The sequence below is a fragment of the Puma concolor genome, chromosome A3 (assembly GCF_028749965.1).
Source record: "Puma concolor isolate L17-30 chromosome A3, mPumCon1.1.hap2, whole genome shotgun sequence".
NCBI lineage: Eukaryota > Metazoa > Chordata > Mammalia > Carnivora > Felidae > Puma > Puma concolor.
In genome coordinates this window covers 13,632,692-13,653,753 of record NC_141669.1, presented here as the reverse complement: position 1 = coordinate 13,653,753, position 21,062 = coordinate 13,632,692, and the positions used below count along the sequence as shown (strand labels likewise).

Genomic DNA, 21,062 nt, shown 5'->3' with positions numbered 1-21,062 from the left:
ATCACAAACAGACTTGGGAAATCTGATCAGCAAATAACAGTGCATAAAATACATAAAATAATGTTACCTATATCAGTTATGTGCCAGGTTATTGACCGTTTGCCATGTATGTTACTTAGGGCAATATTAATGAACTGTTTTGTCTTAAATTTCTTCCTTAATAAAATTATGTATATAATATATATGTTACACATATATAATACAACTAAAGTATATATTATATATTATATAATAACCAAATATATATTATATAATAACTAAATATATATTATATTGTATTTTATTATATTATATATATTATATAATAACTAAACTCTTTCAGATTTACTGTGATGGCTGATTAAGAAATAAGTAGGTAAACAAAGATAAACAATACTCCAAAATTAAACTATTTTTTGTATTAGTGCCAGAAAATTGAAGGTGACTTTTAAAAATTTCCCTTGAATGTTGTTGTTTTATAACAAAAAAAGAATGAAAACCAAGCTTAACCACAGATTGATTTAAAAAGTAAAATTAAACTGAAAATCTGAAGGACCACCAGAATAAGGAAAGCCACAAGATCTTCAAAACCCTGATACGGGAACTGAATTAGGCTTTGAAAATTTTACCCCAGTGGATCTAGGCCTTCAATGTTCTTGAGACAAATTCTCTCTCAGGCTCCAGGCAGGTCTATCCTTGCAATCACCCAGAAAGGGTAATCTCATCACATGCTTTGTTGGGGCTTTTTTTGCCTCCTTCTACAACAGATTCCATACCCATTGTCAGTGACCTGCCCTAACATTGAAAATCCTTTCACTGTAGTGAAACCAAACCACTCTTGCTACTTCCAGGGAAAGCTTCCTCCTCAGCATCATCCCAGCTGGACACAGTGAGAAGATATCCTGAAAATGGCCATTTTTCTTCCCAATTCTTCTGTTTGAGCAAAGGACCGAGGAGCAGCCACTTTGCTCTTTTATCATGGAGCGTCTCGACTGATATTTGCTCTTAATTTCAAGCTCCATGTCTCTTATTAGCAACTGTCTCTTAATAATAGGTTACTGTGGGATTCCACAGCTGGATGTGGAAATCAAGTTGGGTACTCAGGTGTCAAGTGTAATTAAGCTGGGTAAGAACACTCTAATCCATGGTTACCCTGCTAATCGAAAGATGTATTACCAAACTTTCAGGACTTCACTTTGTTGTTTGCAGTAGAGAATTACAAATTTTCATTTCTGCACTAGAATCTCACCTAACAATAACAGCTGCTGAATACTGAGGGTTGGCTGTGGGATAGGCACTGTGTTGAGCATTTTACCCTCGATCTTTGGCCCTATGACAGCTCTGCAATAAGGATTAGGGCAGCTCTCCTGTACAAGATCATACAAGTAATGCATAGCAGAGCCAGAATTTGAACATGGATTAGCAAGACTCGAATGCACAATCACAGACAGACAGGTGGATGGAAGGCATTTCAGAAGGAACAGGAGGGGCAAAAGCAGGAAAGCTTGCAAGGCTGAATCAGTGCCTCTTGGCGCTGAAAGAAGGGATGAGAGAGGGATCAGTCACTTTGCCAGGCCCTAGTTGGGAAAAGACTGTTAGAGTTTACCAAAACCACAAGCCAGAGTGGGTTTGTATTAATGATGGGAAAATGGATTAAGGGTTATTAAAAACTGCCTTCAAAAATGCCTTTAGAAGGTCAACAGCGTGTCAGCTTCTCTCTTAAGCAAGGAAGCGTGGATTCTCCATGGATCATTTATGTTCCTGTTGACTGACTGGGGACAGGGTGGTCTCACACAGGGAACACTGTCAGGACCATGAATCACCATTTTGGAGACTCAAATGCAGCACTTCATGCTTCTTGGTTATAGGTCATGCTCAGCACTATCACTTAGGTGTGCCTGGCAGTAGATGGGTTACAGAGAAAATCAAATTCTGGCCTGGCTCAAAGCAGCATTACCACTGCCTTCATCACGCCTTGTTTGGGTTCATGATCCTCACTGGGATCTCTGACCCCAGCCCACCTTCTGTATGGCTGCTTGAATGAATTTCTAAAATACAAACCTTGCTCTCTGAGCCTCTCCCTAAAACCGTCAATACTTCCCATTGTCTACAGCATGCAGCCCTATCTCCCTCGCCTGGCACCTGGCCTGCCTACTCACATCCTCATTTTCTGCCCATCTTGTCTTTTCACTTGCTCAGCAGACTTCTTCTCTTTCTTTAAGTGGCCTCCGCTCACATGCTACCTCTTCTGTGAAACCTTTGCTGACTTTCCAAGGCTCGCTTAGGCATCCTTTCTCAAAGGCGTCTCCACTCTCTTGTAAAAGCTTTCATGGTCATTATTCATTACTCATTATCCAATCTACTGGATTGTTAGTTTCTTGGGAAAGAGGACCATCTTTTATTTATCTTTGCATCCCTGCTACTTCGTACTAGGTGCTCAACAAATAATTTTTGAGGGGATGAATGAATGAGGGGCACTGAGCCACTGTGGAGTCCACAGTCAAGGACCTTGGCACTGGCCTTCATCACGTTGTGGTATTTGGTATGTTTCTTTCTGGGAAAGTCAGTCTCCTAGTAATGTATATATGAAAAGAGTCAATGCAATCATAAGTATAAATATAACATGCAGGCAACAGATGGGAAGAATGTTTCTTTTAACTGTTTGGAAAATGGCCTGCCCCCCACCCCCGTCAGAGACCATTTTTTTGTTGTCTTCGTCACTAAATTTTGAACATCTTCAAGCCAGAGCTCATGTCTTTTGTCTCAATATTCTCAGTATTTGGCATAAATGTGGTGCTTAGTAATATCTGATACGTGAAGGAAAGCATTGGGTTAACACTCCCCACCTATACTCCCCTTGTCCTGGGGCTGCAGTGATATGGGTCAGTAGTGTCTTTCATTATGGCAGCAGGACAACAGAAAGGGTAAAAATGACAGTAAAGCTTATCATATTCCCAATAAAAAGATTTCATGACATCAATAAAATAAAATAAAATAAAATAAAATAAAATAAAATATTCCATGTGGGGGGAGGTGGCAGGTTATCCCAAATCTGTTTCTAGTTCATTCTGTGATCTTGAGCCAAATCTTTTCTTCCTCTGTTGTTCAGTTTCCCCATTTGAAAAACAAATGAGTTGGAACACATGACCTTTAAGGCCCTTCCAACCCCATCATTCACAGATCTGTAGCATAAGTTCTGTAAATATGAAAATATGAGTCACAGATTTGAAGTTGGCTTGTCTTGAAAGAGTCCACACATGTTGGTTTTGTGGATTCTTTACCTGGGCACCTGTTGGTACTTGAACATTTGTTGCCTAAGAAGGGAGGGCACAGGCACTGGAGTGCATTATTTTAAAGTTGGCATTCCAGGCTATTAAGACAGGCATAGAACAGGACCAGTGATGGGCACCAGGAATGGGCCTGTGGGTGATGAAAGCCCAGCACCAAATTGCAAATGATACCCGGAAAAGACCATGTTTTCATACTCTACAGTTTACAAAAGTCTTCATGCAGCAACATTTACCCATGCAACAACCCAGTAAGAAAGAGATTATTATCATCTGCCTTTTACTGATGAGGACTTTGAAGCTCAGGGAGAATGAGTACTTCGCCTTAGCTCAACCAGCTAATAAAGCTTTGCTCAGAATACATGTCGTTCTCCAGAACCCCACTGGTTTCCTGATACAGGCTGTCATATTCTCTTGCCTGGATTCTGCAGCCACCTTCTAACTGGTTTTCCTGCCTTGAGTTCTGCCCACCTCTCTTCCACTTCCAGCCATGTCTCCAGAGCAGAAGAGGCAGAACATGAACGAGTGCCCTTAGAACAGATCTGAGAGACTTCCTAAAGGAGGAAAAGACCACCAGGGGAGGTAAGGAGCACCCATGGGCATTTTTCCTCCACAAACCCTTTGGGTCCTAGAAAGATTCTAGTAGTGTGTGTGTGTGTGTGTGTGTGTGTGTGTGTGTGTTGCCCTGAGCTGGTCCTTTACCCACTCTGATATCTAAGTCCAACCTCCTAGAACACAGCAGGGTCATCTGCGTGCGATGAGGCACACAGAACAGCAGGCCTGGCTTTTCACAGGTAATCTGGCCATCAGCCTGGCTGAATCCTGGCAAGATTCATGCAAAGACTGGGGGCTGAGAGAGAGAGGCCCAGCCACATGTGCAGATACACACAGGGTAAGCATACCAGTGGGGAACGAGGCCTGGAAGCAGGACTCAGAGCAGAGAAAGAGCTTTAGAGGCTCAGTTGGAGGCCGATGGAATATAGCCATGTGTGGAAAGAGTCTTAAATGGGAGCAGAGCTCGTTGTAGTGTAAGATTACCTGGGCAAACTTTGAATACATCAGGTGCTTTCTCTAAGCCCTGGGCTCCTCACTTGTACACTGGAATAACTAGAAGAGACGGGCCTTTTCATGCTTAGATTCCTACCCGGATGGCTCTTTGTTTCCCTTACCACCTGTCTAAACTTGACTCCTCCTGCAAGGCTCGGTTCCATTGCTGTCTTCTCTTTGACACTTCACAAGTTCCTACCACTCTCCCTTCTTCTCTTGATAGCATAGTTTGCATCAACAATGACCCTGGCCTGGTTAGCTCTGGGCAGCTCAGCTCGGCAGACAGGTATAGGTGTTGTCTACGAGAAAGGTTCTGTGCTAGGCATGGTGGGATATACAGAGAAGATGTGGTTCCAATCTTGAAAGGCTCAGAACTGGATGCAGGAGACCCTCACGCCCCTGGCGATGTGGGATCTGATGACATGACTGCTCAGAGCAGAGACCTATGGAGCACTGGGGACAGAGAGACAAATGCCCACCAGATCAGGCAACTTCACCTGTGGGTGGTCTTCAGGTGACAGCTCTAAACTAGAGTCCCCCAAATGCGCCTGAGTAAAAGAATCATCTTTATTTAGTGAAAAATGCAGCTTCCTGGGGTGCCTGGGTGATTCAGTCAGTTAACCCTCCAACTTGGGTTCAGGTCATGATCTTGCAGATTGTGAGTTTGAGCCCCATTTTGGGCTCTGTGTTGCCAGTTCAGAGACTGGAGCCTGCTTCAGATTCTGTGTCTCCCTCTCTCTCTGTCCCTCCTCTACTTATGCTCTCTCTCTCTCTCTCTCTCTCTCTCTCTCTCTCCCTCAAAAATAAATAAACATTAAAAAAAATTTTTTTTTAATGCAGCTTCCTAAGACCCTCCTTTAGAAGGAAATCTGTACTTTTAACAAGCAACGCATGTCAACTGGGGGAGCAGTGATGAAAATCATGAACAAAAATCAGAGTAGATGGTCTGAGGAGAAGACACACAGAGCAGCACAGACATAACCTAAGTTCTCGCTAATGCCTCGCGCTCTCCTTCTGACACCCCTGATGTTGTTTCAAGATCCTGCGCTGGGATTAACATTAAGAATTTAAAAATCAGGGGCGCCTGCGTGGCGCAGTCGGTTAAGCGTCCGACTTCAGCCAGGTCACGATCTCGCGGTCCGTGAGTTCGAGCCCCGCGTCGGGCTCTGGGCTGGTGGCTCGGAGCCTGGAGCCTGTTTCCGTTTCTGTCTCCCTCTCTCTCTGCCCCTCCCCCGTTCATGCTCTGTCTCTCTCTGTCCCAAAAATAAATAAAAACGTTGAAAAAAAATTTAAAAAAAAAAAGAATTTAAAAATCACACAACTAGGGAAGACCAAAGTTGAAAAGATTTGCCCCTGCGTTCTTCTGCTTTTAATCCCCTTGATTTTAGGTTAGAGAGCTTGAGAATCTCGAAGATCACACGGGCACCCAATGGCCGAGTGGGGATGAAAACCCTGGTCTCCTGACCCGGCTGGGGGATCCCACCCTCCAACCCCAGCAGCACGCTGTCCTCAGGCCAAACACCCAAAGCTTGCAAGCCAGGATGCATGTTTATCTCCCAGCTGGGTTGTTGAAACAATCTCCATCACCACCTCCCTGGGATACTATAAACAAATGACAGGAGGTTGCTAGTTTCCAGAGATGGTTAAAGCAACCCTGAAAACCATGCCTCAAAGTTGCCCAGCACATTGTGTGGGGTTTTCTTTTCTAATAAGGACAATTATCTGACACAGTGGCTCTTTCTGCCTCTCTCCTCTGTAGCCTCCTCAACAGAGTATTCTCAAGCCTCTAGCAGCATCTCCCCAAAGGCAGAGTGTGGATCCCAGGCTGGCCTTTCTTGCTGTCTCTGGGGACCCCCGCAGCTTCAGAAAAGGGGAAAAATGCTTTCTTTTGGCATTCTTTGATGACTTTACCTCAAGCCCTGAACCTCATAGGATTACAGCTCAGGTCTGGCCTGCAAGCATAAAACAGGTAGGGTTAGGAGGGACTGAATCCCTGGGGACTCAAGATAAGGCATGAGTACTTATTTGATCTGTAATAAATGAGGAAAAACATTTTGATGGCAGTGGCAATGGCACCATCAGGGCAAATGACAAGAGTTCCAACCCAGAAAGGATAATAAATACATGGAGGTGAAAGCAGAAGTGGGTCCCAGGGATCAATCATCTGATCTGACCCCTATGTTTTCTAGAAGAGTCCAGGAACGTTAGGGGAATACAGCAAGTCCGTGACAGTGCCTAGCAGCACCTTGGCTACTAAGCCTGGGCAAGAAGACTTGGAGGCTGCTATAATGCCCAGGCCTGTGACCCTTGGGTGCTGATTTGTGTTGAGGGTCCTAGGCCCTGCAGGACTAGGAAGAACCAATCTATGTCCCTGTCACCAGGCTGTGAAAAGTGGCCTCCCTCTCTAGGCCTGTCCCAGTTGTTTCCAGCCAAGTTGCCACCTGAGCAGCCTCTCTACCGCTCAGGGGTGGAGTCTGAAGTTTCCTAGGGCCTTAGCTGGGGACAGCCCTGACCAGGATGGGAGCCGCTTGTGAACGTTAGCCCTTGGATCTGACTAGGTGGTTCCAAACTAAAACCCACCTGGTAACAAGGTGGCCATGTGCTCAGGGACTCTGATCTACAAGGCATCAAGTGGCCTAACTGGCTTTGGGGGTCCGACTCAATTACCTTCTTCCTCCTTGCCCAGGCACAAAGAGCATCTCTTAAACATCTGGGAAGTGTGGCTAAACCCGAAGCCACACTTGGCGTCCAGGTGTTGGGCTATAACTTTGGAAAAATTTCTGCTCAGACTCAGTTTCCCTTTCACCCTCCCTTACAAGTTCTTTTCCTTTTCTATTGGGACATAATGTCTCTTTTATTTTTCACTGGACATAGTTTGGCGGGACAAAAATAAGTATCCTGGGGGCAGACCTGGATCAAATGATGTTCCTGCTGCATAGAAAACATCTATGATGTTCTATGATAAGCTACTCAGCCCACTGGAGCCTCAGTTTACTCATTTGTCAAATGGAAATGATGAAATTTGCTCACAAGGTTGTTATGGGAATTAATGAGATAACACATTGAATTATTCCTACAGTGCCTGCCACATAGCAGATGTTCAACAAACAGTAGCTATTATTATCTTTATCATGGGACCCAGCAAACTGGATGGCTCCAGAAGATGGGGAGGCAGACATTTCATGATTCAGGCCTCAATATCTAGGCGTCACCTTAACCCTGACATCTCGTACAAGACCTGGTATGTGTAAACAGAAGTACACATACTGTGGCACTTGGGAAATTTTACTGTGGTCCTGCTTCCTGCTTCTTCTCCTCCAAGTAAAAGTGCTTCATATCCAACCTGACAGAGGAAAGTCATCTGAGGACCCCACAGCCTTGACTAAGCATCAACTGTTGAGTGAAGTTTCCATCTAATTCCCCACTCACCCACTGAACAGAAGTGTAAGCTGATTAATAGCTGGTAACCTTTCATCTGGGAGTGTTTCAAGCAGCCACCCACTTTTCTGCATCTTATTTTTACTTCCTGGTACATCTTTCTCCAACCATTCTATGTGTTCTGAGCATTGATTTCTATGAAAGGAAACAGGCCGTCTCTGGCAGTGTCAGAACCTCACTTAGTTCTGTGAGGTAACAGAGGAAATGCTTTCATTAATAATCACAGCCTTCTGTCCAACAGATTGTGTGCTAGGTTGTGCTGCCAGGTCCCAGTGGGGAAGGACCGTGGCCCTTATCTCAGAGCAGCAGGGAGCTGCGGGAGAGAATCACAGAGCAGGGGCACCTGCGTCACCTGCACATCACCAGTCCCCGGGCTGGGAGCAGCCTTGAGCATCAGCGGTCAGGATAGACATCCAAGTCCTTGCTCTCAGAAGTATCTGAGATATCTATCCTGATGGGAGAGTAACATGTCCAAGTGTCTATATGTAGTGGCAAAGTCACTCAAGTCTTCCGATTCTCAGGCTGGTGGTCTTTCCTTTCTGAGAGCTGTTTGCACTTACCGTGTCCCTATATTGTTATTTCTACAGTAATTCTAAAAAAATAGTTTAACTCATGCGGGTGGGTCTTAAATACAGAGAGTTTGAAAGTCTCAAATAAAGGTAGCTTTATAGAAGTAAATGTTCTATTTGAAGGGAGAATGACACTAAAAATTCATTCATTCATTCATTCAGTTATTCAAGAATCTTTTATTCAATATTATGCTATATTGCAAAGATAAAGATGATTTCCAAATCATCTCCAAGGTAAGCTTTTCCTGAATACTAGATAATATCTCCATCTGCCTGTTAGACATTTCCACCTTTGTATCCTACAACCATACCAAACTCAACATATCTTCCTGCGCTCCTCTCTCAGTAAATGACCCTGCCATCTGCCCAGGGTCCCATTCAGAGCCTGGGGGTTATGCAGGATTCTGCCTCTCATCACATCCCGGTATCCGACCAATCATCAAGTGAAATAGTTTGTAGATCCTACTTCCTAACTTTCTTTCAAAATCCATCAGCTTCTTTCTTGCCACTATCTTAGTTGAGACTGCCATCATCTCTCACTTTTATCATTATCCAAACTTCCAAACTTGCTTCCCATCGACAGTCTTGCCCTCCTGAAATCCATCTTCCACATAATAGCCAAAGGACCTTTCTAAAACACCAAATCCAATTATGCCACTGTCCTGCTTAACCCCTTTAGTGGACTCCCATTAGCCTCACCCTGAATCCAATCCGCAGCAGGCTTTCCAGACCACTCACCTGGGCCACTGCCGCCCCACACCCAGGAGCTCTTTGGTTTCACCCCTGCCCGTGATCCAACTTGCTGCATCAACTTGAACCTCTGGTTGTGTACTAGCTATTCCTTTGGCTTTGAGGGCAGTTCCTATTAGCTCCCCTTTAGCCTTCTAGTAAATTCCAAACCATGTTCTAGACATAGATGAGACACCTCATCTGGGGTGACTTCACTATCTGGCTTCCTCTTTTACACCCTGACTCTTGTATACACTGCTGTCACCATGCCACCTGCCAGGGCATGGTCGCTGTAAGGCACGTCTGCCCACCGTAAGGCATGTCTGCCACCTCCCTAGACCCGGGCTTCCCCAAGGGCAGAGTGATTGTCAGGTTAGCCTCAGATTACACTGAACAGGTGCCCAGGAAATGTTGTTGAATCAATTAATTACGATGTGATCTCTGTCAACAACTAGCTAGAGCTTATCAGCTGAGCGATAAGAGAGAACATATGAAACAGAGATCAAAGATGAATGTGCTAAGTGCCATTAGGGAGACACCAGCAAGTGGAGAGAGACAGGGAGGGAGGAACAAAGAAAGAGGGAGGTGTGGGAGGGAACTCTAGGGAACCAGTAATAAAACTACTTTAGGAGCTGAAAAATTGTGTGAAGAATTATTTGCAAAGTAATCCTTCAAAATTATCTCAAGGAAACAATCACAAAAATCCAGAGATGTATATACTAGGATGTTTACTCCAGCATTGTTTAAAATAATTTTAGGGGCGCCTGGGTGGCGCAGTCGGTTAAGCGTCCGACTTCAGCCAGGTCACGATCTCGCGGTCCGCGAGTTCGAGCCCCGCGTCAGGCTCTGGGCTGATGGCTCGGAGCCTGGAGCCTGTTTCCGATTCTGTGTCTCCCTCTCTCTCTGCCCCTCCCCCGTTCATGCTCTGTCTCTGTCTGTCCCATAAATAAATAAAAACGTTGAAAAAAAATTTTTTTTAAAAATTAAAAAAAAATAAAATAATTTTAAAAACCCTACCTTCTAAGAAACAACTTAAATGTCCGTCATAGAAAACTAGTTAAATTGATTTGGTTATAACCGCACAATGGAAATTATGAAGCCATTAGAAGTAGTAATAGAGATCTACATCTAATGACATACATTGGTATTGATTTGATGTCATTTATTTATATTAAAACATGTGAATATACAAAACAACTATGTATTTTTAAGGATAAACACTTAACTGAGGACATGTATTAAACACAGTAGAATGGAAGAGGAAAGTGGGAGTACAGAAAATAAAAAATATATATAATAAAATCCAAAAGGGGCTTTATATATACAATGATGACAGTGTGCCATGAACACAGGAGTATGATTACCATAAACGTGCACTTGAGGTCCAAAAAAAGAAAGAAAAGAGGAGAGAAGACATTGCAATAGACTGTTAAGTTAGAAAAGCAAGTCACAAGACAGTATGTGTATCACCTTGCCTTTGCTTTATGTAAGCTTTGCTTTATGCAAGCTCAAGCTTGTGTGCAAAGAAACTTTGGGCAGTACATAATTTACATCAAAATCTTAACAGTGGTTATGACTGCTGGTGGTATAATGGTAATATTTCATTTCTTAATATCTTTCTGAACTTTTTATAATGAGCACATGTAACATTTATAATCATAAAAAATATATAAATAATCTCAACAAACAAAATGTCTTTTGTTCAGAAAACAGTCTCAGGCATCCCGGAAAGGGAACTTCCAAGATGCTTTGAATTAATGCCACTCCCTTTTCCAACAATTGATGCAGCAATATGTCAGGGTTCACTTCCAGACCAAAGACCACTCTGAGGACCATCTTGGGTAGCTCTGGGTGAAATGATGAACATGGAGGAGAGGCTCAGAAGAACCCTGAATCTGCCACCTTCTCACCCATCTCAAAGCCCTAGAGAAGCATTGATAGGGAGACAAAGTGTGGCCAGGTCAGAGTTCCTGACCCTCAGGATCTGTCATGTCAGGAAACCTCTCTGAGGCTCAGCTCTACCATGCGAGACTGATGATGATAATATCAATCTTGATGTGTTATCACAAGGTTTAAATGAGATATAAGATAGAAAAGAGCTTTGTAAATGCTAAAGCACTCTCCAGTATTCATTATAATAACTGAAATTCAAATTCAAAAGATAGAAAAGATGATGATCCCAGAGATCATCACTTATGGCTGCCTAAGGCTGGATTAAGATTGTCTAATGAGATCCAGAGAGATCTACTTGAAGGTCAAAGGAAAGAGGTGAGAAGGTGAAATGGAGCAGAATTTGCTACCCCAATCTATGCCTGTTCGGTGTAGGATTATTTTAGGCTGAGTATTTTTAAGAAACAGAAGACATAGGGCAATCTCTAACATGAGTAGAAGTTACCCTTCCGAGAAAGAGACATTTATATTCATAAGAGAAATCTCCATTTGTAAGGGTGTCTCACTATGGAACTTCAAGGGGGAGATGACTAAATCTCTAGAAACTCTGTAATGGAGAAGGCAACTGAATTAAATGTGCATAACAACCATACCCTTGTTTACTGTTTTGCTTGACAGACCCCCCCAAACTGCCTCCTGTCCCTCACATTCTATTTGTGTTTAGCTGGAGATGATATTTAAGGTGATGGTTTGGTCCATTTTGGTTTTCCTGGGTATCTCCTTTGTATGCAAGAGGTATACATGTTATCAGACTTATGTTTGTTTTCCTCCTGTTGACTTGTCTTTTATTATGGGGGGTCAGGGGTGGGAATCTTAGCCAAGAACCTGGAAAGGTTAAGGGAAAATTATTTTTCCTCCCCTACAAAGGCTTTGGAAACAGTAGCATCACTGGATGTGTCTGTGGATCAACCTTCCTTACCTTCTTTCCAGGAAATAAGGAAATGGTGATTCACAGTCTTCAGCTTGGAGCTGTTGACTATAAAGCCAACTGACATTCTCAGGAAACATTTTCCAGGGCCCTCCCAAATAGCCTGTGTGGACTGTCTGCTTTGACAGGTTGGTAGACCACGATTTTCCCTAAAGCACAGAGCTGGGTTCAAGTCCCAACTCCACCAGTGTTTTCCTGTGTGACCTTAGCCACAGTGGGCTTCCATTTTGAGCTTCGGTTTTCTCATCTCCAAAAATTCTATCAAAGTTCCCACCTCACCTAATTCACTAGGTCGTTGTAATGGACAAATCTTATAAATGGTAAAATTGTTTCTAGCTTGTAATCTAGGGCACTTTCTGGACATCTCAGGAAAGAAAACAAGATCCGGATATATGGAAAGAAGTGGGTTTATTAGGCAGGGGAAAAGAGAATGAGTAAATTGCAAATCCTAGCAGGAAAGAGAAAAGACACCTGTTGACAGGCAGCCAACAGAAGGTTGACAAGCTGGAGGAAGAGGGAGGCAGCCATGGGCCCTTTCTTGGAGCTTTGGGAGGTGGATGGAAAGGGCATATTTGCCAAAGGTTGCTGGAGCAGTGCTGACCCTCTCCAATGAGGTTCCTGTCTTTGATGTGTTTCCAGTTCTGAATTTTGCTCACCCTGTCCTTGCTGGGCCTTTGTGAAGTATCCAGCAAGGCTGGAACAAAGCACTTTATTGTGGTGCTTGAAAAATATCTTGGCTAAAAGGGACAATGCCAAGGCTGAGTGGGCTAAAATTAGACCTTCCGGTTCTGTTTGACTTGGCAGTTGTGTGCACAGGCTGCTAACGTGGCATCCTCCACCGGCCTCCCTCCCGGCCGGCCATGTGCCTTCTGAGAGCACAGGTAACATGTGCTGAGGGAGAGGAAGTGCTGCTTCCTCTGGCACCCTGTGGGGATGACAAATGCTTCTGGGCCGTGTCACTGCCACTTGGAGCAGTATGTTGAGCAATAATTTGAAGGGATATGTTTCCCCATCAGCCAATTTGCATATTGAATATTAAATATGAATATTAAATAAATATTGCATATGAATATTCAATCATATCTCTACTTCCCATTAATCTAATGCCCTTGCACACTGAAACCAAAAGGAAATCTCAAGACATATATATCATATTATACATTTGAAACTTTTACTAACCTTTACCTAAGAACTTACAACTTCACCTATGTAACCAAGGCAGAACCCAAAGAATCAGTCACAAGTAGCTTCTTCCATCATGCTGTGCAGTGATGGCATCTACAAGGAAGAGCATAGGCCTAGGAGTTAGAGAGAGGGAGATCCCGAACCCTTGCATGTCCATTAACTTGTAACTTTGGGCAAGTTCCTGAAACTTTCCTACTCCGTTCTTTCAACTTTAAGTTGTGTATGTTAATAACTACCTCAAAATCTTAAATGAAACACACAAACAAGCAGACAAACACAAAACAGAAAGAGACTCATGAACACAGAGAATAAGCTGATGACTGCCACAGGGAAGGGGGTGGGAGGATGGGCCAAATAGGTGAAGGGGATTAAGCGGTACAAATTTCCAATTATAAAATAAATAAGGCATCAGGATGAAACGTACAGCACAGGAAATGTAGTCAATAATATTGTAGCAACTTTGTATGGTGACAGATGGTAACCACACTTACTGTGTAATGTATATCATTGTCAAATCACTGTGTTGTACACCTGAAACTAATATAATATTGTATGTCAACTGTACTTCAATTAACAATTTTTTAAAAAGTTAAATAAAACAATAAATCTATATGACTAACATTTTAGCAGTAATAACCATAGCTTATATTATCACTTACTATTGTGTTCATGGATTATGCATTTCATCTTTATAGTAATTTAATGAAGTAGATATTACTATGCCTTCATTCTACACTCAAGGCAAATAAGACTTAGAGAATTTAGGAAACTTTCCAAAGGTCACACAGCAAAAAATTGGTGGAGTTTGCACTTGAACCCTGCAAGGCTCCGATCCACTGTTCACTATTCTGCACTGTTAAAGGAGATGAGAAAGAAGAAAGTACTTTCCAGAACAGAAACTGTTATTTCAATATAAGGTTCACCATTCTCTTTTCTTGCCTGGGTGTTGCCCTGATCTATGCATTTCTTTACTCAAGTGAGGCAATTTCCAGTACCAAGAGGCTAGGTTGTTTCTTTCCCAGTTACCAGCTTCTGGTCCTTGGGGGCTGGGGGGTGGGGGGGGGGTGGGGCTTGAATGCTTAATACAATTGCAGCAATTGAAGGAACGGAGGATGTTTAACCAGAAGAAGCAAAGACTCAGGAAAGGAAATTTGAGCTCTCCTTGAATAAGTAAGTGAAGGATTTACTGGCACAAAAATAGACCTATAGATCAGCATAACAGAATGGAGAGTCTAGAAATAGACTCGGCTATACATAATTACTTAATGTATGATCAGGGAAGCTTTTCAGAACAAGAGGAGAAGGGAATATAATTTTATAAGTGGTGCTTTTGATAGCAATTTGGTGGAAAAAATGTAAGTCAGAAGTATGATAGGGAAAAGAGGATAAAATAGGCAGAGAGGGAGACGTTGGGACCTGAGGCCCCCAGAGGGGAAAAACAGATATTTTAGAACAATGCTGGGAGGGTCTGACTACAACAAACTCCCTGGGGGGGTAAGGTTCCTCTTAAGTATGCAACAGACACCATCTACTCCCCTCTCAGGTTCCCCTCAGGAATTTGACAAAAGACCTAACTGAAAGTAAGTAGTAGACCATAAAATGTATGACCCACAAGGAACCTAGACCATAGACCATAGACCATGCCTCATACAATGCAAATGAGCCAATCAACAAGGAATGATTAGGCATTTAGAGTTACCCACCCAATAAGGGTAGAACCTGAGAAGGAACAAAGGGTAAGGGAAGAGGGAGCCAACCAGAACCTTACAAAACAAAGTCCCTTGCCTACAGTCCGCAGGCTTTCACCTTCGAATGCCACCTCTCTGTAAAGAGAGCTTTCATACTGGTCTTACTTTCTGACCTTATGCTCAAATTCTTACTTTCTAATCTTATACCTTCATAAACTTTAATCTGCTGCTCATCTTGTGTCTACCTCTTCATTCTTCGAAGCGGTGAGACAACGAATCTGGGGTATTGAGGTAAAAAAAAAATATCCTGCAACAGAACCACACTATGTACCATGTTTTAAAAAAATCATTAACATTTGGAATAAAAAGCTTAATATAAAAATATGTCAAAGAAAACTAATAGAAACTGAAGATACGCTAGACAAAATGTTAATAGCTATGGGTATCCATACACATAGCTTTATATGCTTTATATATAAAGCAAATTCCAATTATTAAGGGAACCGTTAGATGAATGATCAGAGTGTACATAGAAAATTCATACCAGCATAAACACAAATAGTAAACAAACCCAGAGAAACATGTTTAACCTATTTATTAAGGTCAAGTTAGACTTTCTAAACAAAAGCAATGACAGAAACTATAAAAGATAAGATTGATAGATAGAACTACATAAATTCAAAGTTTAGGGAGTCTAAAAACACCAGAAAAAAATAGCAAACGTCAAGTGGAAGAAAAAATAGGCAACATAAATGTTTTTTAAATATTAAAGGTGCTTAAAAATAATTGGTAAGAAGGGCGCCTGAGTGGCTCATTTGACTTTGGCTCAGGTCATGATCTCACTCACGGTTCGAGCGCCGCCTTGGGCTCTGTGCTGACAGCTCAGAGCCTGGAACCTGCTTCCAATTCTGTGTCTCCCTCTTTCTCTCTCCCTCTCTTGCTTGTTCTCTCTCTCTCTCTCTCTCTCTCTCTCTCTCATTCTCTCTCTCTCAAAAATAAATTTAAAAAAACATTAAAAATTAAAAAAAATAAATGGTAAGAGAATTTGATAGAAAACTAAACAACCAACAAGAACAGAGATGAAATCTCAGTGGCCAAGTCCAATCCTACGGTAAAACTGCATGTTCCTGCAACCCACTTAAAAATAGAAATGAAGAAGCTGTAAACAGCAACACTTTTGATACCAGGGGTACCCATTTTAAAGAAAAATTCCAAGAGGAAAAAGTTATACAAAGGGATATATTTATTACAGCTTTATTTAGTAATGGTAGAAACTCTAGTTTTAGGGAAATAGTAAATTATGGTATGTTGACTCAATGGAATATAAAAGTATAAGTACAAGTTTGAAACATGGCAAATTACTTATGATATGCTAAGTGCAAAAAGTGGGCATACAACATTGAATACACATTATAATTACAACTATTTACTGCAAAAAAATGAAGTATGTTGTTTTCCTCTTTTCCTCCTTACAAATCAATAAAAAGTGCAGACTATGTGCAGAAATCATACTATGTATCTATCTGGGCATGGGGATAAATAAGAAATGCTTACTTAGGGCGCCTGGGTGGCTCAATTGGTTAAGCATCCGACTTTAGCTCAGGTTGTGATCTCATGGTTCATGAGTCCGAGCTCTACATTGGGCTCTGTGCTGACAGAGTGCAGCCTGCTTGGGATTCTCTCTCTTTCTCTCTCTCTCTCTCTCTCTTCCCCTCGTATATGCTCTCTCTCAAAATAAATAGATAAAATAAAAATAAAAATAAAAGAAGTTGCTTGCTTATTTCCCGTAGAAACCAATGATCCAATGGGAGAGAAAAATAATTTGCACACATTTAGTTACAATGTATAATATGGAGCGATAAGGACATCCCTAAAAATGTAAAAGATTCTATGGTAGCACATTCATGCTGAATAGTGAAAGATCTCCTATAGGTTACTATATTAACTCACATTAAAATATGAGAACTTGAAAAGATCTCTGTAAAATCTAATTAATCGTCCTTATTATAAAGTTGAGAAGGCTGAGGTGCAGAGAGAGAGAGTAAACAAATAGATCTTAGATCAATGCTTTCCTTTTCCAGATGAGAACCTGAGGCCTAGAGAAAACATAAGCTTCTTCTAAGAGTGTAGGGAATGTCTGTTTAAGATCTAGTTCCAGAGCCACATCTCCTGACCACAAATCCAATGTTCTCTTCAAACGCAGCTTTCACCCAGAGTGCATCAACGAAAACAGAAGGTGACAGAAGAAACGGGCTACTTGTCTTTTAAAGAACTATGAGGATAATGGAGGATACAGGGGTAAGACCTCATCTCTGTCTCAGTAATTCAGGGGACAGTCATGAGTTTATAAGCCCAGTCAGACACTTAGGAGGCTGTATATGCTTCTCCATTCCTTGTACCCTAGTCCTAGTTAGTCAGAAATTCTGCCTTGACTAATTCTATTTTATTTTAAACTCTACTGTTTTTTTGTCAACAACTATGTAATTAGTCTTTCTGCAGTCTCTACCCTTCAAATTTATTCTTCACGCTGTCACCATATTGTTATTACTAGAATAAATATCTGACCACTTCAAGCCTTCAGTGCTTCCCTGTTGCCTAAAAAGGATGTATAAATTCCTTCAAAGTACCCATAGAGGCCACCATGATCTTGCTGGTGCCTTTCCTTCCGTTCTATCTCTCACTACTTCGGTCTTAACTTTGAGACTCATGCTCACACTGAATTTGCATTTTCAAAAATGTTTCAATATTTTATCAGGTCTCTGTTAGCATAGTAGGCACTTACTGAATGGACAAATGAATGAATAAATGAGATAAAGGAAATTTAATAAAGACATTTCTTAATGACATTGATATCTTGGCTAATTAATCTTCTCTATCCATAAGCTCAGTGAGGTTGGGTATTGTGTTTGTCCTGCTCACTGCTGTAAGCCCAATATTCAACAGCTGAATAAATGAATGAATGAACGGATGGATGAATAAAACTGTGTAACAGAGATTTGTATGGTTGTTACAGAAGGGCAGAGGAAACAACCATATTTGTGGGAATTAAGGAGAGCTTCACATGAGAAGCAATCTTTGCAATGGTTGGATAGGGATTGTCAGGTAGAAATAATAGACACATTGAGGTACAAAAGAACACGGCATGTTCACGGATCAAGAAATACTGGGGGCGCCTGGGTGGCACAGTCGGTTAAGCGTCCGACTTCAGCCAGGTCACGATCTCGCAGCCCGTGAGTTCGAGCCCCGCATCAGGCTCTGGGCTGATGGCTCAGAGCCTGGAGCCTGTTTCCGATTCTGTGTCTCCCTCTCTCTCTGCCCCTCCCCCGTTCATGCTCTGTCTCTCTCTGTCCCAAAAATAAATAAATAAACGTTGAAAAAAAAATTAAAAAAAATAAATAAATAAAATTTTTTAAAAAGAACATTCATATAAAAAGATCTTGTGGGTACAAGCAAATATGAAAATGTGTTAAAATAAAAAAAAAAGAAAGAAATACTGGAAGACAGCTGGAAAGCTTCAGGTGGACAGGATAACCTAATGGAAAGAGTCAGATGGAGTTAGATTCAAATCCGAGAGTTAATTCTCACTACTTGTGTGACTTCAATCAAGCTATCAAAGCTCTCATAGCTTTCATTTTATCTTAAAACAAACTGTAAAAATTAAAGATGAGATAATATAGAATACTGAAAATTGCATAGCTTAGGACAGGAGCTCTTCCACTTTCTTCCTCTCCCTTTTCCCCCTCTCCTCCTCCTCTTAGTGTTAATTCTTTGGTTTAGCACAAGTTATCTTTGCCTGCTCTAGTCACTAGGTAAGACTAAGGGCCTCTTTCAGATCTAAATCTAAAAACCTTTCCACAAGATGTTCTTTGTGGGCAACCAGCTCTTATCTGTATATCTCCCTTATCCTACTGCATACATCACACTAATGCCAAATAAAATGTTTTGACTCCAACTCAGATTAAAATAAGAAGAGCCAAAGGAACAAGAAGGAATTAATTTGCTATCTGGTCTCTAAAGTTTTTTGCTCTTTTGCTGTCTGAGACCAAATAGTTTGGCCCCTATTTAACTCTCAATAGGGAGACTTTATAATTTATTGTCCAAAGAGCACACTCTGAGAGTGAAGGAACGTGCTATTACTTCTACCAAGGCAATAGGTATTATTCAGGATTATCTTAAGCAAATTCGGGTGTATTGTCACCCTGCCTCTCCAACTTTATCACCTATCAAACTCCTTTATTTCCTATGCTGCAGCCCTAGGGACTCTGTGGCCTTCTCTCATACACACCACATTCATTCGTCCATTAAGGCCTTTGCATTAGTTTTCTCTCTCCTTAGAACGCTCTTCTTCCAAGATCTTTCATGGCTGACTTCTCACCATTCAAGTCACTAATCAAATGTCACCTTTTGAGTTCTTCTATTCAAACTATTAATACTGTTAATAGTAATTACTATTAATAAGTAACTATTAATAGCCTCTTCTCCAACGACTATCTCCCTACTTTGTTTTATATTCTTTGTAGCCCGTAAGAATATCTGAACTTAGCTAAAGTATTCATTAATTTATATGATTATTTATTGATGGTCTTTTTTCACTATAGAATGTCAGCTCAAAGAGGGCAAGAACCTGGCCTGTCTTATTTATCACTCTTTGTATCTAGACCCATCCCAGATACTAAGTAGGTACTTAATAGTCATAAAATGAATATCTTAACTTTCTATAATTTTTAAACATAAACTTCCTTTCTTGATAGTGACAGTGATTTATAGTTACCATATGAATGTGTTCATTTCACATATCAGTGCAAATAGGTTGTATGCCAAATTGTTTGAAGGAAAGGTCAACTTTAAATTCCCCTATCTGCCTGCTCACGAACTCAATAAGGATATGTAACTCAGCAGAGTCCTTAATTATTTCCAACTTCAGGAAACAACTGAAATAAATAGCCTTAAGTCATATTAGGGCTACAGTGTCACTTAAAAAATGTTATTAATTGTGTTAGGTTTGAATCAGACAGTATCCTAGGACCAAGAGCAAAATGTGGGTTACCACTCAGGAAAATTACCTGACGCATACCATAGCTAAACCATCTATTCTTGGTATTCTGGATATTTAAAAATTATAAGTTGTTTTTCTCTGTGTTTCTAGAGTGCTTTTGGAGGTTTGGGGGCGCCTTGGTGGCTCAGTCAGTTAAACGTCAGACTCCTGGTTTCGGCTCAAGTCATGATCTCACGGTTTGTGGATTCAAGCCCCATGTTGGGCTCCATGATGGCAGCACGGAGCTTGCTTGGGATTCTCTCTCTCTCTGCCCCTCCCCTGCTCATGCTCTCTCTCTTTTTCTCAAAATAAATAAATATACTTTAAAAACTTTTTAAAAAAGCAAGATTGAACAGTGGAAAGCTCAGTTTTATTTGGTTTATTTGGTGTTTATTAGTCTTACAATTTGGGGCAGTTAACTAATGTTTCTGAGACTCGGCTTCCTCATCTGTAAAATTGTAAAAGTATTGATCTATATATTCCATTTGCATTCGGAAAAAGTTTTATAATAATACCAAACCATAGATGGACTCATTTAAAAAATCTTGATGCCAAATATAGTCAACCATTGGTGTTAATAGATTTAACATTTCAAAATTTGACTATTCTATTATGGGCCCATTAAATGAACCAATTTATAACTTTCTTGGAACATGAATGTGAGACATTCTTGGTGTACGGCTGGTGTGTAGGAATAAATCACCCAGCTAAGGCGTGATTCTCCCAAGCATCTACATCTCAGTGCAGTCCTCTTGAGATTCATTCTTCCACAGTAGGCTCTCTCTTAAGGGATTAAGAAACAAGACAAAAACTAAAAAGCTATGTTTCTTTGTAGAAAGCGTCTCCTTAAAAAACACACCTGCTCTACTGGGGAGGGAAGTGAGAAAGAGAAGTGAACTATATGTCAGAGAGACACTCACTTTAGAGATATGCCAAGATATTGAGGCATATCCCTTCATCATGCCAGGTGTCTGAGACTGAGCAGAAAACAGTCCTCCTCAAACATTCCCAAAGAAAAGAATATTTATGGGAATTCTCAAAGGTCCACCTAAATGTCACTCTATTGAGGGGCACCTGGGTGGCTCAGTCAGTTGAGCGTCCGACTTCAGCTCAGGTCATGATCTCATGGTTTTTGAGTTTGAGCCCTGCGTTGGGCTCAGTGCTGACAGCTCAGAGCCTGGAACCTGATTCGGATTCTGTGTCTCCCTCTCTCTCTGCCTTTCCCCC

At 41.4% G+C, this 21,062-nt stretch overlaps 1 protein-coding gene across 1 annotated transcript in view; it reads right to left on the bottom strand.

Annotated features, from left to right (window-relative positions):
• VSNL1 (visinin like 1) overlaps positions 1-21,062 on the bottom strand; it is a 98,558-nt gene that overhangs the window by 58,853 nt on the left and 18,643 nt on the right. The window lies entirely within an intron of this gene.